The sequence below is a fragment of the Pelobates fuscus genome, chromosome 2 (genome assembly GCF_036172605.1).
Source record: "Pelobates fuscus isolate aPelFus1 chromosome 2, aPelFus1.pri, whole genome shotgun sequence".
Taxonomy (NCBI): Eukaryota; Metazoa; Chordata; class Amphibia; order Anura; family Pelobatidae; genus Pelobates; species Pelobates fuscus.
In genome coordinates, this window is record NC_086318.1 from 240,782,289 (window position 1) to 240,804,401 (window position 22,113).

General features: G+C 40.5%; 1 pseudogene; it reads left to right on the top strand.

Annotated features, from left to right (window-relative positions):
* Window positions 1–1,216: 1,216 nt before the first annotated feature.
* Window positions 1,217–1,335, top strand: LOC134597383 (5S ribosomal RNA; annotated as a pseudogene).
* Window positions 1,336–22,113: the final 20,778 nt, after the last annotated feature.

Consider the following 22,113-nt stretch of genomic DNA (forward strand, 5'->3'; position numbering starts at 1 on the left):
AAGAAGTCTCCACAAACAGAATAAAGAAATGGATTGCAGAGGCGATTGCAGAAGGGTTCAAATCCACAAGCAAGATGTCCTCATCTAAACGCCTGAGAAGAGGATTCAAATCAGTTGATAAGTTGATCAACATAAGCAGAGAGACCCTGAGATTCCCAGAAAAAGAAAGGAAATGAAGGAATCCGATAGATAATTTGAGGATTTGAGAACCAATAGACCTACCTTTCCAGTATACTCTACAATAGAGGAGATAATTTCACAAGAAAGCGACTCTGAAAAAACGGGAATTTTGTCCCCAAGATTGATGCTGCAGTCATTCATATGGCAAAGAAGACAGCCCTTCCTATTGACTCCATGGCTTATTTGAGAAACCGATGGAGAAAAGGCTAGATGCCAGCCTGATAAAGTCATACCTGTCCTTAGGATCAGCACTACATCTAGCAGTAGCGTTAACAACGTTCACTAGAGCCTTCAAACTATGGCTAGACAACTTAAAAGAGGATATCACTAAAGGAGTTCGGAGAGATCATCTGCTGGAAGGACTGAGATATTTGAAGTTAGCAACTGATTTTTGCTCTGTAGCATCTCTGGATGTTACCAGAATGGTGGCTAAAAGCATGGGCCTCTCTATAACAGCAAGGAGAGCATTATGGCTACACTCCTGGGGAGCATACTACACCTCAAAAGCGTCCCTGTGTGCCTTCCGTTTCAAGGTGATCTCCTATTTGGGAAGGTGTTGGATGAAGCTATACATAAGGCTAAAGATGGGAGAAAAGCTTTCTTCCTAAAGTCAGAAAATACGGTTCTACAACATGGGAAGATAGGCGATATAAAACCGTGCCTTTCAAGAAAGCAGGAGATATAATCCTGGGAAAGAATATGCCAGACCAAATTGGAGAAACACTCAGCAACAATCTTCCAGAGGAAGAGTAGCAAGACAGGGTGTAAACTTCTGAACGTGTGCCGGCCCAGCCAGGATTTACAGGAGGAAGACTGCATCTATTTTATCCTGTCCAGGTCAGAAGTGTGACAGGCGCCGGGGTCCTTTCAATATTGGCAAGAGCTGTATGGTGGCTCAGAGGCATATAGCAGCCCCAGGACTACAAAGTAACCAGGTTCAATCCCCTGCTGGGCACTCTTGGGGTGACCTCATCTGGGCGTCTGGATGTCACGGTGAGAACCGTGACACCACTAAGGAGCCTATGGCCATACCAGTACTTACGGCCATACCAGTCTGAAAATGCCTGATCTCGTCAGATCTCGAAAGCCATCCAGACTCGGGCCTGGTTAGTACTTGTATGGGAGACCAACTAGGAACCTCAGGTACCGTAAGCTAGCTTGCTTGGCGCCATTCTATCTCAATCTAGTCTTACTTTGTAAGTATGCTTATACTTTAAAAGAAGGATACAGGTTAGAATTCGAGACCATTCCAATAAAGGATGTGTTTACCTAGTCTCGGGTAGCAAGGAGCAAAAGAGAAGCTATGAAGGATTGCATCGCAAAACTCCTAAAAGATCATGTAATAGAATACGTTCCAAAAAGAGAACAGAAGAGGGGGCACAATTATTCAGTTTTTTTTTAGCCCCAATACCACAAAAGAAGTGGAGACTTATCCTGAACTTGAAGAAATTGCCAAACACCAGTGTGGTGGATCGGATGACGTCAATCGAATTTCTGATTATAGGTACATCCAACCAGACAGTAGCACTCCACAACCAGAGGGTCATAAATAGCCTCGTGAACCATGGTTGGAATCTGAACATGGAGAAAAGTATGATGGTTCCCTCTCAGAATATTATATTCCTGGGGACTGCCATAGATACGGTAATCGGTCAAGTGAATTTGTCTGTGGATGAAGAAATTAAGAAATGGGCCCAGTGGAAGATGCGTCCCATCCAGTTGCAGTTTCTAAAAGAATTCAATACATGAGGACGACTGTGATCGAAATATTCCTATTTCTCAAAACACAATTGACGACCTGACTTGATGGGAGAAAACCAGGAACCTATCCATGGGATTTCCCCTGGAGGATCCAACATGGATAATAGTTCTACAGACGCAAGTCTACAAGGAAAATGATGGGATTCAAGGTTCATGGACACAGAGAGAAGCAAGTTGCACTAAAACCTAAAGAAATTAGAGCAATATTATATGCCCTACAAAGCTTTCGGCAAGCAATAACGAATTGGGTGAGAATCCAAACAGACAACAAGGCAGTGGCCTCACATGTAAACAAACAAGGCGGAACAAAAAGCAAGGCTCTATTATGAGAAATATTTCCATTGATGGAATTTGCTCAAGACATGCTACAGGGCCTGAAAGCAGTATATCTTCCAGGGAAAGAAAATGTTCTGGCAGACTATCTGAGCAGAAAGAAAGTTCTATCAGGAGAATGGCAATTAAACCCAGAGGTATTTCAGAAGAGAGCGTCAAGGTGGGGCACACCCCAGGTCGATTTGATGGCTTCATATCGGAATGCTCAAGTCCCGAAAATTTTTTTTTCTCAAGGCAGAATATCAATCAGCAGGACAAGATGCCTTTTCCTGTCCTTGGGACTTTGATCTGGGGTATGCATTCCCTCCCCTGCCTATGATTCACAGATTGTTGAGAAAAATTCGGAAGGGAATAAAGACGGTGATCGCTATACTTCCGAGTTGGCCGAGAAGACAGTGGTTCACACTCTTGAACAAAATGTGTTTGGGTCCTCCATGGCCTCTTCCTCCAAGAATGGATCTGTTAATACAAGGTCCAGCGATGCATCCCAATCCAAGCCAATGGAAATTGGCGGCTTGGCTCTTGAAAAGCAGAGACTTTTAGAGCAAGGAGTACCAGAGCCGGTGGAGAATACACTGCTAAAATACAGGATAAATTCCACCTCTGCTTGTTACCACAGGATATGGGATTTGTTTCAATTATGCGCAGAAAGGAAATCCAAGAATTTCCTACAGCCTTCGGAAATAGATATTCTTGAATCTCTAAACGAAGGTCTAGAAAAAGGCCTAAGCTGGAGCACTCTGAAAGTGCAGTCATCAGCTCTATCGGCCCTGTGTGAACACCTCCTGGGCATTAGACCCTATCATTGCGAGGTTCTTTAAGGCAGCTATACGCATAAGACCTCCATCTAGAAACTAAGCTCCTCCTTGGGATCTTCCTGTAGTACTGGATGTTTTGTCAGAAACCCCCTTTGCTCCGTTGGATGAGTTGGGTATTATTAATCTGACATACAAGACCTTGTTCTTGGTGGCGATCACTACAGCAAAAAGAATATCTGAAATTCAAGCCTTCTCCAGTGATCCAAATCACGTTCAGGTTTTCAATGATAGAATTATCCTAAGACCTAGAATGGAATTCCTACCTAAGTTGGTTTCTAGTTTTCGCTTGGCTCTAGAAGTGGTTCTACCATCTTTTTACCAAAACCCCTCTTCTGCGGAAGAAGTTAAACTCCATCAGTTGGATGTGAGAGAATGTGTAATGAAATATATAGAGGTCTCAATCAGAATTAGAAAATCGCAGCTATTGTTTATTATCCCGTCAGGATACAGACTAGTGGAGGTGGCCTCTACGGCTACTTTAAGGCGTTGGGTTTTCTAATACCATAAAAATGGCATATAAACTCAAATCTATCTACTCCGGAAAAGATAAAGACCCGTTATGCGAGAGCATTGACCACCGCCTGGGCTAATTGGGCAGAGGTTCCTGCTGACGACATGTGCAGGGCAGCCATCTGGTCGTCACCTATAACCTTCATCAAACATTACAAACTGGAGGTGGTCTCTTCCTCATCAGCCTTCAGGTAGAGGGGTTTTGTCCTCAGTGACACTCTTGTGATTACATCTCCTTGCAGCATAATATTGGAGTCTCGTTTTTTTATTCACCCTCCCTTAATTACGGAGCTTGGGTATTACCCATTAGTGATGCTGCCATGAATGGCCAGGAATATAGAAAATTTTCTCCATACTTACCGTAATTTTCTTTTCCTGGCTATAATTCATGGCAGCATCAGCAACCCTCCCAAATGATTTTTTAGCTTTATACTAGACTGTGGGTTAGAAGGAGGAGGGACCTTTTATACCTATAGTCTGGGTGATTAATTGATTAATTGTTTCCTGTCCTGTTCTTGTTAGGGGCGGAGCTAACCCATTAGTGATGCTGCCATGAATTATAGCCAGGAAAAGAAAATTACGGTAAGTATGGAGAAAATTTTCTATATTAATGAACGGCTGGCTGTAGCTATCATGGCGCAGCTGGCCAGACTGTACTTTCATGCAAAAACAAAAATAAAGAATAAAAAAAAAACACATTTCTGAGCTAAAAAAAAAAAAAGATATTTTTGTACCCTCACCACAAACATTGACATAAATTGGTGAAAAAATTGTGGCAAGTTAAGGCACAATATATGCCATATAAGATACCCTGGGGTGTCTGCTTTTGTCAATTGGAAGCCCTTTGTGGGGTTATTTGAAGAGTCAAACTGCTATAATACTTTAAAATGAGACACCGGCACATCAAATCCACCTGTGTAAATTCTAACTATAGAAATTAAAATAGCCTTGTCTCTTATATGGCATAGTAGCTTCACAGAATAGTGCCAAAGGCATACAATGGAGGTATCGTTATACTCAGCAAATGTAGCTGAACACAATCTGTACAGGAAAAGCACATGCCAGCTTTATGAAATACACATTATTATTTTATTATTTTATTATTTATATAGCGCCATCACATTCCGTAGTGCTGCACAATGGGTGGACTAACAGACATGTTATTTTAACCAGACAATAGGCCGTACAGGAACAGAGAGGTGGAGGGCCCTGCTCAATAAGCTTCCACATTACAAAAAAACTTGTTATATGTGTATATGCCCAAAAAAAAGAAAAAACAAAATTTTACTCCAATATTTAGTAGAGATTGGTGATAAAATGGCTACATAAAAAGTGTCAAAATAACCTTGATTCCTATTTTATATAAATATATACTTTTGTGTGGCAATTTTTTTTTGTGATGGCTACTAAACCTACAAGACAAACATACCAACTTCTAAAATAGTTTCACATTGAAATGTTATTTCAGTCCTTGTATTTTGTGACTTATAAGTTTCAAAATAAGCTGAAATCCTATAGGTATAATGTACTCTATAAATCAAGACACATAAATTAATTTATTTTGAATTACTTTTCCTAAGCTGGACATATTATGCACACGCTATTATTGCCAAGCTGTGAATTCATTTTTTGTTTTGTTTTTCACAATTTTTTGTCTCTTTTTTATAATAATGAGAATTTATCTATGTATATGTGACATCGAGTTAAAGCAGTTTTTGCCCTCTAAAAATTGTATATAATATGTCTTGGTACAATAAATGACAGATGCAAATTGCGTTTGAACTCAAACAGCAAACAATACAAAAATGTCTTGTGTCCTTAAGGGTAAGACAAGCTGTGTTCTTAAGGGGTTACTGTCACTTGCCCTTATATATGCTTGTTTTATGGACTCTGGATATTTTTATTAATTGCCAGCATTTTTGTCCTCTGGTCTTATCGATTGCCTTTTACAATATCTCTTTTGGGGGTTTAAATACTTATTCCATTTGCATTACACTACCTAAATGCTGCCAACCATGGTTTTCACTGTTTAGGCAATTTGAGCCACTTTGCTGTTATTGTTGCTTAATTACTGTGTACCCAATCTGTTTGAAATTGAGAATATTGTTTATAATGTACAGAAGATATTCAGTTGCTACTTTGTATACTGTGCTATTGCATTCAGGTTTTTAGCCAGTTTTGTACTGTATTTTTACTTGAGTTTTGTGTGCAATTTCATAATCATATTTGCATCTGAGAAATGCCCTAATCACATGTTTTATTTATCAAAATATAAGTTCTAATTAAAGTGTATGTGATGTTTTTACCAAAATAGGTTCTAATTAACCTCCCAAGGATAGAAGCAGCTAAACACGTTCTGATCAAAACAAAATCAAAATAAAACCTGGAATTTAACTATGTCTGTTTAACCATAATTTACCCACACTTTTTGTTCAGGAGAAACAGGGATTGCATTTCACATCAAATAGTTATATATGAAATATAATTTAACATTAATAAAATCTAAAAATGACTTTTTTAGATTTTTAGTTCTGCATGGCATTTTAACTATGAATGTCATAATACTGTTAGCTTTTAATGCAATAAAATACGCATATTTGTATTCAGAGATGTCTCACAAGTACAACAGTACCCCCATGTATACGTTTTATGGTTACAGGGTCAATATAGGGCTTGCCCATTTCCAGATTGGTTTGTGGGGCTATGTTGCTTTTGAGATCATATGGCATCCCAGGAATGAGAATTACCTTTATCATGGCATACAATTTACAAAAGTAGACAAGCAAGGGTATTCTATATGGGTTATGTAAAGTTTTTTTAGTAGACACGTAGTCACAAACCCTGGCCAAAGTTAGCTTTCATATTTGTTTTTTGCATTTTTCACACACTAACTGTATGTTTAATGTTGATACCATTGTTGCGATAGGTTTTACTGTTTTTAATTAGTCATATTAGTGTTCAACAACGTCTTTTGAGTACAACAGTACCCCACATGTACTGGTTTCATGGTGTCTTTAAAAGTTACAGGGTTAAATATAGGGCTTGCAAAATAAATTCTCTGGACTTTCTGCCTGCGTTGTCATATATATATATAAATAGAAAAATAGTTGGTTGCACTCTCGGATTTTCATAAAATATAACTTTTATTCCAATGGTTTAAAACAGATCAACGTTTCAGTCCATCTTGTTGACTTCCATCAGGATCACACATACATGTTAAAAACATATCATATATATAAGAGATGCAATTAATGAAATGTAAGTCACCCCAAGTGCTGTGTATGAAAACCGGTGTCCTGCCGGATCGTTTGCGCATGTGCGTGATTAGCTCCGCCCATTTTCGTGACGTAATCGTGTGAGGCTAGCGTCGTTGCCATGGCGATGTGGGAAACTAGGAACAGGTCGCCATGGCACCGTAAGTGACCACAAACGTGTAAATAGAGCTGTAATACAAAGCAGCTCATGTAGGAAGGTGACATAACGTCCCAGAGATGATGGTGAACGAATAAAAAATAATAAATAATAAAGTAAATGTACAATTGATAGTGAACTGTAATGTTACAAAACACTAATGTCCATAGTACATAAAGCAAACACAAGCATAATGTTACTATGGATGGAATTATAGTGAAATGCCAATATTTAAGGTGCTAGGAAGTAAAGTGGCAGTCTAAAGTGCCAATATATTAAAAAGTGCAAACATGCAGAAAAGTGCTAAGTGCCAAGTTTTAAAGTGATAGACAGTGCATAAGAATAAAGTGCTGTCAGGGTATTTATATCGGCAGACATTTTGTGCTATGATAGAAATTAAAGTGTATATTGCCTGAATCATTCTGAACAGAGCAGACTCCATTTTGTTATCTTCAAGCTAACAAAAGACACAAGATTTCTATCCCTTCTCTAAAACTAATCACTTTGCCAGAGCTAAAGGAATGCTTAGTATATACAAACCAAATTGATAAGAGATGAGAACGGGGATGGACAGACTGTCTAAATGCTAATGGAATATAATTAATTCTAAACCCAGACATTTGTGACAGAGAAGATTAAATAATTACATTTTACTTTCGATATTGTATAAGATTCCCATTGTAAGAGAAAGGTGAAACTTAGTTTACGAACTGTCATATTAGAAATTACAGCAGGAATTGGAGACACATAGTCTGAAGAAAGCCTAAAAAACTCTTTGAACTGACAGTAAACTTTTACTTTTAAAGTTATAGACAACCATAAAGATAAGGTAAATGACATCAAAATAGCCACCAGGAAAAGTTAACTCTTTCCTGGATAGGAATGTTTAGTGGGACGAGACTGCCCTCTATAGACCAAATACTTAAATTGCTATCTGGAAGGTAACCACACCTCCAGTTTTCTATTGGTCTATCACCTAGTGAATTTTCCCTTTAAAAAAAGTTAAGACAAAGGGAAGAGAGAGGTATGCAGAGGAAGCAAAGGAGTGAGCAGTCGGGGGAAAAAGTCAAAGAGTCGGAAGCAGGCTAAGAAAGAAAAGCAGAGTCAGAGCGAGAAAAAAACATTCCTTGACACTTGGCTACCTGAGAATATCTGATGAGAATGTCTACTCAACTGGTAATTATACTGGTTTCATTTAATTAATCTTAATTAATTAAAATTTTCTAATAGCATGATATATGACTGGATAAATCACGATCAGATTTCGATATTTAGAAATCTTAGTTAAATAAGAAGTACATAGTTATAACCATTCTATTCTGCAGATAGAAATGAATAATTATATGTATTAATGTGACATATCACATGTTAGCATATCGTGATATTTATCCAAGTGTTTTGATTGGCTCTAAAATAAGATAAAATATCTGTTAAGGCAAGTTAAAATTCTGCTTATAGAACATGGTAGATTGCTCTTGTTGGATGGTTCCAGGAAATGACTAATGAGCTGGTTTAAATGTTGTTTTATTTAAAATTACATGATAATAGGTCTTAATTACCGAGGAGGTCTAGCCAGCATTGAAAGGGTTATTCTAACTGTCAGCTAAAGTTTTATGGCCTTAAGCTGCAAGCTCTGTGTGTGTAAGTTTCACTTTCGTTTCTCTGTGAAGCCCATCATAAATCATTGTCTTGACAATTGACTGTGTTAGCCATTGGGAGATGTTTTTACATTACCATTTGAATTGCATACTCATGTTATACTGAATATTCATTGATTATTATCACGCATGTTACATATTATTATTATTTAATTTGTCACAATAAATTGTATCTATTTTTATAACAAATTGTGATTTTATTTATATGGAATACATTTCACTTATACAATAACGATCTTTGGGAATCTGAGAATTGAAATAGTGGGCAATTCTCAACTGTTTACTATTATTATCCCATAAATATCCCCACAGTGCCAAAGAGAACCACATTATCCATAATGTCATCTAGTTCTAAAATACATACATAAACATTGCTAAGTTAGAGGTACTGGGTTAAATCTGTCACATCACTATAATTACTATACACAAGCTATTGATTATAGGTGCTCATATAGTGGTTGCTATACACCAATATTATATAGCAAATACCCTTAGAGAGAACTACTCATACTACAATGTTAAATAAAATAAAAATAAAGAACACTACTCATAACTACTTACATTAAAAATAAATTATATACAAGTTAGGGCTGAAGCAAATATTACAACATCACACAAAAGACTGTAGCGACAAGGATTCATTTAACCCTCTAGGGGACACAGTATCTAATTTGTGTATCCAAAATGCTTCTTTATTAAGAAGGATCCTCCCCCGGTCAGCACCTCTCCTTGGTGGCAGGATGTGATCAATCGCTACAACCTTTAATGTGGCCAAAGTGTGCTTTAGATCCAAGAAGTGTTTGGCTACTGGTTTGTCCGAATGAACATCCCTATATGCCATCTATTCACGCAAATGCGCAAACGATCCGGCAGGACGCAGGTTTTCATACACATATGTATGATATGTTTTTAACATGTATGTGTGATCCTGATGGAAGTCCACAAGATGGACTGAAACGTTGATCTGTTTTAAACCATTGGAATAAAAGTTATATTTTATGGAAATCCAAGAGTGCAACCAACTATTTTTCTATTTGGATGTTCAAGCCCTGGTGCTGCACCCGGTTTGGTTATTTTGGGGCCTGAGTGCAAGGTACAGTCTTACTTTTATATATGTATATATATATATATATATATATATATATATATATATATATATGTGTGTGTGTGTATGTGTATTGGAAAGGAGTAGGCACTCACAGGACTTTGTTATAAAAAAAGTAAAAAGGTTTTAACAATAGATAGTAAAATTAACAGTGCACTCGTATATGGGACCCATCAACAACACAATTGTTGTAGAATAGTTCCGTATAGGTGTATGTGTGAAAAGTGAAAAAGACATACCTAGACATAGGAATAATCCATGAAATAAAGTAAAGTTGCCTTTATTCCATTATAAAAATGGACAAAAGTCTACTATGAGATAGGGAGGCTAGACTTATTTAAAGGGAAGAAGATATCTTAGAGGGACTGGACAATAAATATTAATATCAAAATTAAGCTTAGTATGGTTATCTACCCAATATATTTCTTAGTAACTCCATCACACAGAGCTGAGTTCTATGAATATCGGGTCATTGGCTATAGGTAGTTAAAAAGAAAATAATAAATCACTGCAAACTGACTAGTAAAAACATGCATTACGTATCTGTAAATCCTATATAACTGTAACATTATCATTATCATTGTAAATAAGAGAATTACAACTACAATTACCAGACGGGGATATGTTAAATGTAGAATGTTAAAGCATATAAAACAGATTTGGTCCGGTTTAAACGAGAGAAGCAAGAAATTGTGGAAAGTGACTATAAAGAACATAGAATCTACAAATGGTTAAGTGGTCAAACAGACAGACCTCGATTTACACGACGCAGAAGACCAATTAGAAAACCAAGGCAATTCACAATCGATCGCACGTCAGGAGAATCCACATCTGAGTCTGAACAGTATTCTAGTGAACCTGGTACAACACAGCCTTTTTTAGACAGGGACACAGAGGCCGATTCCAGGGTCCATACGAGGTTAACCACAAGACGAGAGGCAGAAGGTATAACACCAGGCAGAGCCAGAAGGGCAGATCCCACTGAAGTAAAGTACAAACCTCCGAGACAGCAAAGATGATACCTATCTTTAATTTATCATCAAGACACCTGAAGCGAGAGGAAGAACAACTACTGATGAAAGGTCTCTCTTATGTACCTACCAACTACCCTAATTCTTTTAATAATGAAGATGAACTACAAAAATTTGGCAGGACTAAGATTAAAAGATTTTTTCAAAGGAACTACCCAGAACTCTGAAATGATGCCGAATCAATTCAAAGCTAAAAGCAAGTTTGATCCGGGCACATCCAACGCTTTAATCAAAACATTCTTGAGGAGTGTGCAACAAGAAACAAATAGACTTATCGAATCAAAACCATATCATTATTCTAATATCTCAAAAAAAGAGAGAGAAATCAATCAATCCCTAGCCAATGACAAAAACATAATTATCAGACCAGCTGATAAAGGAGGTGGAATTGTGCTCCTCAACTATACAGACTACAGGAAGGAAATTCTATCACAGTTGGAGGATGCCAAGACGTATACAGTATTGCAAGCTGATCCCACCACCCAAATAATGAACAAAATATTCAATATGGTACAACGTGGACATGAAGCTGGGTTCATTTCTACAGATCTCAGACAATTCCTGATTCAAGAACACCCCAGAACACCAGTCCTTTACACTTTACCAAGGTCCATAAGAGTCTTCAAGACCCACCGGGTCGTCCAATTGTTTCTGCTATTGGGTGAGTCCTTGAACCGGTAGCCAAATGGCTGGACTTCCTCTTTAAAACTACGATTGAAGCTCTTCCTACAACAGTGAAAGACACACCGGAACTACTGTACCTTCTCGATCACACCATGCTACCAACAGGCACCTTTAACCTTGTTACATGTGATGTAAAAAGCCTATATACTGCTATACCTCATCAAGGTGGCATTGATGCAATGCGATGCATTTTAAACGAATCAACAACATACACAGGACCGCAGATTGAGTCTACACTTGAACTACTCCAGTCAGTACTGAATTTGAACTACTTTAGATTTGAACAGAAATGGTTCCAACAAATCTCAGGCACATCCATGGGAGCAGCCATGGCACCAAATTATGCCAATGGATATATGTATTGTTTTGAGTGTCAATACATTTTAACCTCACATGCTGAGAATATCATCCTATACCGTCGCTTCATTGATGACATGCTGATCATTTGGAAGGGAGATGCCAATTCTATCAATGAGATTATTGAACAAATCAACTCTATGAACACACCAATTCAACTTCCATCACCACTGACATGGAATGTGTGGACTTTCGCGACGTACGTATACAAATTATGGATCATAAATTGACGTACAGTCTATATATGAAACCTACAGATAGGAACACATTGCTGCATGCAGAAAGCTTCCACCCACAACATCTCAAGGCATCCCTCCCATACTCACAATTCCTACGGGTAATGAGGAACAACTCAGATCCAGTAACTGCTCGACAACAAATGGGGGAGATGTGGAACAAATTTAAGGATCGAGGCTACAAAGACCTTGTATTACAATAAGCATGGGACAGATGTTACAGCACAACAGAAACACTGGAAAGAAAGCACGACAGGATGTTTTTTTCCCACCACATATACCACGGTATCACCTAGAATTAAAGCCTCTGTAACATCCAATTGGTGAATCTTATCCAATGCTTCTACTCTACCCAAGGAATATCTCAACCCCCCAATGATGTGTTTCCGACGGGGAAGAAATCTCAGAGATCTTCTAGTAAAATCCGACCCAGTGCAATGTTATTCGACCAAACAACTGACAGCCAATCCAGGGTGCTACAGATGCCTGGGTTGTGTTACCTGCTGCCACATGACTCCCAGTAAAACTTTCTCACACCCACACAGCGGCAAAATATTTAAAATACGACATAGACTAACATGTACATCAGATTATGTTATCTATAAACTACAATGCCCCTGCGGACTTTCCTATATAGGAAAAACTGATTTGCCTTTAAGAGAAAGAATAAGGAATCATCGGTCCAGTATTAGAACTGCTTATCAAGACAACAAAGCCGAACTCCCTGTGGCGAAACATTTCCTAATGTTGGGGCATCCTTTGACATCACATAAACTTATGGCGATTGACCACATACCCCCTCTACACCGTGGTGGAGATCATAAGATCCTACTCCTACAAAGAGAGACTTTTTGGATAAGAACCCTTGATACAGTTTGGCCTAAAGGACTCAATGAGAAAATGTATTTTGCAATGTTTGTTTAAATATAACAGACTTCCAAATTAGTAGGGTCCATAGGACTTAATGTGAGATTTAATCTAATTGAATTTGCCATGTCCCTTTAAAGACATCAGAGTTTGAACATATGCTTATTTGTTCCTTTTAATATAACGGGTTTCCAACACTGTGGTGACTAAATATTTTAAATGCATAATGTATTCTGTCTTATCCCTTTAATACATTTAGTTGTAAATACATGTTTATCACAATATTTATTGCACATATATTTGCTCTTGGTCATCAAGTCCTGCAAAATCTTCTGAGCAGAGGTATCATCTCTGGAAGATTGCCCACCCTACCCTCCCCACACCATCCCACCCCATGGTCAACAACTTACTTATAGATAGTGCACATCAGCTGGTTTCCTTAACACACCAATCAAGTTACCAAACCTCTCCTCACCTGAATTCATTTAACACACTGCATACTTACACTGGTTTAAACACTCATTGATATTTGTGTGTGTTTGTATATATGATCTACATATCTATATAATACACATTTTTTCTAATGTTCTCCCTTCTATTTTTCACTTTAACACTAACGTCTCTGATCACTAAAATATCCCTATCCTTTCACTCACCTGTCCCTGGCAACACAATCCTCATTACTTCCACCTTACTCCCCTCCCCTCTCTATTCATCCCATGCACTCTACACATACCTTTCCAGCCTATCTCCACCAACTCCTCCCAAATCCTCTACATACATACCCTCCTACAAATCTTTCAAATCCTACTCCCACCTTCACTTCCTTTCTATCCTTCTGCTCCTAGCAGCTGGTGATGTATCTCCAAACCCCGGTCCCCTCTCAACAAACACAGCACATACTAACCCAAGGACCCACACTAATCTCATACCCATCTCATGTTCCTCTAGATCCTCCTTCAATACTGCCCTCTGGAACGCACGCTCTGTTTGCAATATAACTAAATCCACTGCTGTCCATGACTTCTTTATCTCTCGTTCAATAGATTTACTAGCCTTAACAGAAACCTGGCTCTCCCCCTCTGACACTGCCACCCCTGCATCTTTGTCATTCGGTGGTCTCCAACTTACCCACAACCCAAGAAACTCTGAATGTAAAGGTGGTGGTGTTGGGTTTCTCCTCTCCCCTCACTGCTCTTTTAAACCTCTTCCCACACCCCCTTCCCTCTCTTTCCCGTCATTTGAAATACACTCAATTCGCCTTTTCAAACCCTTCTCCGCTAACATTGCTGTTATTTACCGTCCCCCTGGTTCCCCTCTTCTCTTCCTTGACCACTTTGCTGCCTGGCTACCCTATTTCCTCTCTTCTAACATTCCATCCCTAATTCTCGGGGACTTCAATATTCCCATAAACCCACCTTTGACCTCTGCAGCCACTAAACTACTTTCAATGACTTCCTCCCTCGGGCTATCGCAGTGGGCAAATTCTCCCACCCATGTAGCTGGCAATACCCTTGACCTAATCTTCACTTATGCATGTACAGTAACTAATATCTGCAACACTCCATATCCACTCTCTGATCACCACCTCTTATCATTTGCTCTTGCATACCCCCTCATCCAACAACCTCAGCCTAACCCCCCTCAACTCAGGAGGGACCTTAATTCTCTGGATCTCCAACAGTTGTCAGCTGACATTGATTCACAACTGCTGTCCATCCCTTCCCTCTCCTGTCCTTCACTGGCCATCTCCATATATAACTCTACTCTTACATCTGCCTTGAACACTGCAGCGCCACTCCAAACAAGCACCTCAAGGAGGACTCGCCCCCAACCATGGCATACTAAATCAACGCGCTACCTGCAAAGATGCTCCCGTTGTGCTGAACGCTCCTGGAGGAAGTCTCGTACCCAATCAGATTTTCTCCATTATAGATTCATATTGTGTTCATACAGTGCAGCCCTTGCCCTTGCCAAACAGTCCTATTTTTCCTCTCTCATTAGTTCATGTTCCCGCAACCCCAGGCGTCTCTTTGACACCTTTAATTCTCTTCTTCGCCCTGCTGTGGCCACCCCCAAAACTAACCTTACTTCTGATAACTTTGCATGTTACTTCACTGACAAGATTGAACAGCTAAGGAAATAATTCTCCCCTCCTTGCCTTTCTGTTTCTCAATCACACATAGATCATGCCTTTCCTACCCTTCAGACATTCTCCCCAGCTACTGACCAAGAGGTGGCTGCTCTTCTTTGCTCCTCTCGCCCCACCACTTGCCCGCTCGATCCTGTCCCATCTCACCTTATCAGATCTCTCTCCACTTGTCTCGTGCCTTCTCTAACACACATCTTCAACTGCTCGCTCTCTTCTGGCATCGTCCCTGCTGACCTTAAACATGCCACTGTAGTACCTATACTAAAAAAAACATCCCTCGACTCATCCACCCTCTCTAACTACCGTCCCATATCCCTGCTCCCTTTTTCCTCAAAGCTTCTGGAAAGGCTTGTCTTTACCCGTGTGTCTCATTTCCTCAATTCCAACTCTCTCCTTGACCCCCTTCAATCTGGCTTCCGCCCTCTCCACTCTACAGAGACTGCCCTTATCAAAGTCACTAACGACCTAATCGCAGCTAAATCCAAAGGCCACTACTCCATACTAATTCTTCTTGACCTCTCAGCGGCCTTTGACACCGTTGATCATGCTCTCCTTCTTCAAACTCTTCAATCGCTTGGTCTCTGTGACTCTGTCCTCTCGTGGTTTTCCTCTTATCTCTCCCAACGCTCATTCAGTGTCTCCTTTTCTAATGATACCTCCTCCCCTCGCCCTGTCTCGGTTGGAGTCCCCCAAGGCTCCGTCCTTGGTCCCCTTCTATTTTCTCTTTATACTGCCTCTCTTGGCAAACTTATTACCTCTTTTGGATTCCACTACCACCTGTACGCTGATGACACCCAGCTATATCTCTCCTTCCCGGACCTCTCCCCTGCCGTCCTGCAACGTGTCACTGCTTGCCTTTCTTCCATCTCTGACTGGATGTCCTCCCGCTTTCTGAAACTCAATCTCTCAAAAACTGAGCTCCTTGTCTTTCCTCCTCCTAATACTGATCCTCCTCTTTCACTCTCCCTTCAAGTTTGTGGTACCAACATCAGTCCATCTTTGCAAGCACGCTGTCTTGGCGTCATACTTGACTCTGGTCTCACCTTTGAGCCTCACATCCAGCATGTTGCCAAATCCTGTAGATTCCATCTTAAAAACATAGCCCGCATCCACCCCTTTCTTGCACCAGATACTACCAAGGAGCTTGTCCATGCTCTGGTAATTTCCCGCATGGATTACTGTAACCCTCTCCTGATTGGTCTTCCCAAAAGCCGTACTGCACCCCTACAGTCCATAATGAACGCTGCTGCTAGACTGATTTTCCTCTCTAGTCGTTTCTCTCACACCTCACCCCTCTGCCAGTCCTTACATTGGCTTCCTGTATGCTATAGGAGTCAATTCAAGGTACTAACTCACACCTATAAAGCACTGAACAACTCTAGCCCCTCTTATATCTCCTCACAGATCCATAGGTATGTCCCTTCTCGGTCTCTCCGCTCTGCCCGTGACCACCTCCTGTCCGTTGTCCGCACTCGTACGGCCAACTCGCGCTTGCAGGACTTCTCGCGGGCGGCTCCCTTCCTATGGAATAGCCTGCCTACCGCCATCAGACTCTCCCCTAGTCTTGCATCTTTTAAGAAGTGCCTTAAAACCCATCTCTTTAGGAAAGCATATGGCCTCCAAGACTAACCCTTACCTCACATACCTGTCTCTTGCCCTCTCCTAAAGGGCAGTCCACCTTATTTGATTGCAAATTCCTGTCCTAATGTGTTTTACACCCCACCTCCTATAGAATGTAAGCTCGATCGAGCAGGGTCCTCTTCAACCTATTGTTCCTGTAAGTTTATTTGTAATTGTCCTATTTATAGTTAAATCCCTTCTCATAATATTGTAAAGCGCTACGGAATCTGTTGGCGCTATATAAATTGCAATAATAATAATAATAATAATAATCATATGTATATCCTGTATATTTGTCTACATTGGGTTTAGAGTTCCATTGTTCTGTGCACATTCTGCACACCTTTAGTGCCCTCTCCCATCTAAGAAATGTCCTATATTTATTCAAGACATTTCCTCTATCTACTCAATCATACAGATATGTGAACACTTATAAGAGTTGAAAGAATAGACATCCTTTTCTGTAATCTGTCAGTCTATTCTTGTTTCTTCCCCTTATTCTGAGTCTTTTTATTATGATAGTAATGCCTAAGTATGTATCCAATGTTAGTTAATTCATTGCTAACTGTAGAACTGATACAATGTTATCAGCTTCAAGTATCCACTTAGTCATTATGCTTGGTCTGCAGACATGGATACTTTTATCACATGCTCATTACGTTAAAGATTAGGCTGAATTGTCCTCTGCATATGTGCTTTCCCTAGCACTACACGCACGGCTATCAACCAGATAACTCACTATCTCACTATCTCCTTTCTAAAGTATGCATATTCTTCACCTCCTTTGAGACCAAGTCTGGTCTGTTTTAGTTTGCTAACTCTCACTTGGTGTGTAACTAATGGCTGTCTCAGTGTACAACACTTTGGGCTGGCTGAGGATGATCACCCCCAGAATCCCCTACTGCATTTATATGTGCTAGTAGTGGTAGGAAGCTTCCCCCAGCACACAGCTCTCAGTGCTGGCTGAGGATAATTGTCCTCAGAATCCCTAAACACAGGAGTAGCTGATCGGCAACAAAGAAGTAGGTTCCAGCTGTTGCTTAGCAACGCTGGAACACAATCCACGTCAGACCCGATCTTTGTATCGGCTGAACGATCTACTCTGCCTTCCTCTCGTGCATTTTGGCGGTTGCAGTTCTACACACACTTGGGGATGGTAAGCACTTAATTTTTATGTGTATATATTATGTTTGCTATGTATGTCATGTCATATCTGCCATCCTGAAGAAGGCTCCAAATGTGAGCCGAAACGATGTATATTTTTTCATTTTGTATATGAATTAAAAGTTAAATTTTACTTTACAAAGACCCTGGAGTGCATTCCGTTTTTTTGGATACCTATATATATATATATATATATATATATATATATATATGTGTGCGTGTGTGTATATATATATATATATATATATATATATATATATTTGTGTAAGGGGCAAATAGCCGTATATGGAGTAAGGATCCAGCATAAGCGTAGGATAGTATAAAGGGTGTGCCGAGACCAAAGATACGGTAGGCCTGTAAATAAAGAGGGCAAAAATGAATAATCAAAGATTTAATACAGTCAACAAATATATACAGATTAACCAGACATTTCCTTAAATGCATTACAGTATTTAATTCCTGGAAGGATTTTGAAGGTATCAATCTAGGACCGAAAGTGGACACCATTTGGTGTGGGTAGGATAGTATGTTATGTCTACTGTTGGTGCGTGTTGACTCATTTCGGAATGTAGTAGAGCCAATAGGTAATGATATATGTGTTTACTTACGTGGGATAGTTGAAGACAATGATCTGTCTGAGTGGTGATGATGGTAGTGGATTCTCTGGCCTGAGAAAGGCATAAAAGGCAATGTGCATAGCTGGTAATGGCCGACTTGGTAGTATAATTGAATGGTTGTAGATCTAATAGGTCCGATAAGGATGGAAAAGTTGGATGGCTATTGGTAATCTCTGAGAGGAACGTGGGGTTATGGATTCCTGAAAACCTCTGAGTATATTCTTGTCTGGTATGATAGCATGAAGTTAGGTTATCCTGTGTTATCCTGTGTTGTTGAATGCCTGTAAAATATATAATTAATGGTGTGTGAGATAGTAAAAGTTTAAGGTGGCAAAAAGAAGCAAAACCTAGGAGAAATGTTATGACACAGGTTGAGCTATGTCGTGTTCCAATGAGATTCTTTAAGCCAGGTGAAAAGCTGTGTTATACGTTCTACAAGTATGGGACGAAAGTGCTAGGTGGGATAGTGCATGCTATGCTGCATGAGTATGTCTAATCCATGATTTTGTCTCTGGAACGAAAGAGTGTCCGTGACTGTATGCGCGGCTGTAGGAAGTGTATGATGAATGCCTGGAATATAAATGAGACAATTGTCGGCAGGGGTGTATACCCCCGCCTGGTACATGAAAGTAAAAGAAATGTGATAAGTGGCCAACCAAGTGAGTTCCCCAGAAATATCATGACCTTATGGATGAGTAGTGGCGTTTGTTGATGATATGACATGTGCTTAGTTGTCTGAGCAACAACGGATTGATGACCCTGACCATGATTTACCCCATGCCACAGCAGCTGCTACAATGGGGTAGATCCCCCAAAGGGGCTGAGGTGGTGGAAAAATTTCCATACCTGGATGCCATGGCCAACATCTCCAAAGCAATCGTTCCCGGTAGATCGCTGCCAAACCCGTGGTAGACGCCTCGTCTGACCATCTGGTTGGAGAAGTGTCAGACAATCCTGGAAGGAACATGCTTTTACCATGCCAAGTGGTTAAGAAATCCCCCCCCCCCCCTCCCCCCCCATGTGCAGGTCTGCTGTTGCTTGGGTGTCTAGGGACATCCTCTGATTGTCATGTTGGAAGTGTGGAAAAAAGGGGAAAGTACTCTGGATGTGAAAGCGTGGTCTTGTGGTATGATTGGCATGGCAAAATTAAGAAACCTGGTAGGGATTGTAGTTCCTTGCAGTTGTAAGTACTAAGCAGGAGGTAGTGATTGATGTAGTTGTGAATGTTCCCTATTTGTCTTGTGGTAACTTGCATTTATGGATGTTGACTCAAGTCGTATGCCCAGTAATGTGATAATAGTGTCTGGCCTTCTGTTTCTTATGGGGTACTGGGACACCCAAGTGGTCAACCAGACTAAGCTGCCGTGAGGCTTCTAGTGAAAAATATCTTATCATTGATCAACAAGAAGTCTTCTAGATAGTGTATGACTGTAAGGCCTCAGGATATGTTATCATAACCAGCACAGAGTATCTGCGAATATCGATAGTAGGCTAATCTGTAGCCCGAAAGTTGAGCGGGGAAAGGATTGCCCATTTTATGCCATGTAAGTGCCAGTGTGTAGGGTAGATGGTAGCCATGTACTGCGTTGATGATATTGGTCTTACTTAACCAAGCTTCAACCCATGCTTGAGTGATAGCTGTAAAGGTAGATCAATGGTGTTGTATAGTAAGGAAACTCCTCGGAGGGTATGAGGGAGTTGAGACTTGGGGTAGCAGAGGTCTATGGTTAGTCTATGTTTAAGGGAAGATTTCCTTGTGACAATACCAATGTGTTTGTGTTTGGTGCCATGCTGTAAATGGTGGAGATTGGAAGACCCCTCTGCAAATCTTGGCTATGAGTGTGTTTACAGCCAACGGTTCTGTTGTGCTGACTGTAAGTGAGGGCATGCTATATTCCTTGAAGTTGTATTTATGATACCTGTATGGGAGCCCTTTGAAGCTCCAGAGCTTTAGTAAATCTACTACAAGTCTGCAAGGGTGATGAGTCAGTAGTGTTGAAAATGCATTGGTGTGTACAGATGGTGAGTAGGTTATTTGTAAGTTGTATTGGGACACATGGTTTGTCATGTGCCCTGAACCATTTGAACATATATGCAACAGTCTATATGCAATGCAACTACTCATATCAATTGTCTCTGGTAGTTCAGAGGTGCTGGTACCTGGAGACTGAGAGTGCTTGTCCATTTGTTTGGGACAAAATCCCTTCTGTATGGGTACCTGCACCAATAAAAATCTCTACATATACCAAATGCCAACCCAACCAAGGGATGGTCAGTTCCCGATTTACCTGGAATCCCTGGATCTGACCATCACAGTTACATCATCATACATATATATGCCTTGCTTCCCCCAATGTGCTGGGATCATACGTGCAGGGTTAACGTCTTGTGTGTCATAAGAATTGATTGTACCAGGTAACCGAGTTTCAGTTGGTGCTGGTTGTACAGTAGCGTGAGGCCCAGCCTTGTGAGGGCTGTGGTAACCGACTCGAGATTGCCAGTCTGTCATAATTTTTTGGCTCATGAGTTTATGAGTGAGGCTAGCATGGCCTGGGTGTCACCTGAGTTGGTGTAGCTGGGCCTTCCCCTGCCTCCGTGTTGTCCGTTGATGTATGGAGGAGTTTGAATAACTCTGCTTTCCTTGCTCTTGCAGGGTAGGGGATTTGTCACCTCCTTAGGTCGGTGGTAATGTGTGGGATCGTCCAGGATCTGATTGCTGCTGGACTAACACAATCTCCTCTGCTTGAAGGTGTATCAATTCTAGCCGGGGTGCTAGGAAGAGGTGATTCTTCACCATCTTTTTGAGAAATACTTAAATAACAATAAAGATTGCAATTATTATTTGTACCCAGGGGTCTTGTACTGGCTTGCTAGCTAAGCCGTAAGGCGAAACAATTAGGCTTGGTGTTTTTTGGTGACTGGTGAGGCCCTGCTAGTTGCCAATTGGCTTGAGAGGCTCTATCTATGCTTGGCGCGAGGGGATTTTGTGTGGCCACCGAACGTCGTGGCAGGATGTTGGCCTCTCGGTGACAGTAACCAGAAAATAGGAAGGGGAGTGACAGGTGAGGCCCTCTCTATGATACAATGCGAGGCGGCTAGCTCACGAGTGGCCCGAGGGGTGCATGCCTCCGAGTGTGAGGCGGGGTGTTGGCCTCGCGGGACCACTAACCGAAGCATAATGCAGAGAAAAAAGGGGGTAATACCTATTGGGCCCTAGAATCCTAATTGCCAGTACACTATTACTATTCCAGGGAAGGTAAGAGATGGATAACTACGTGAGCAGCTGTATGTACCTGGTAGTATGGTATTGAACCTGACAATCCGTATAGGTTTTTTAGTAGTAACTGTAACCTGAATGGATAAAACCGTATGGCATAAGGAAATATGGCATAGACCAAGCTTATCTTAATATGTACAGTATATGTGAAAAGTGAAGTGCCGAGATGTGTAACTATTAAACATCGTAGCCATACTGGTTAAATATGTATCAATCTTAACCCATTAAGTGCCGTATGTACAAGTGAAAAAGTGGTCTGTCCCTACGTTGTATGTTGCATGTCCCCTTGCTAGGGGAAAGTCTGTTGTGTGAGCAGCGTGCGGTGAAAAATG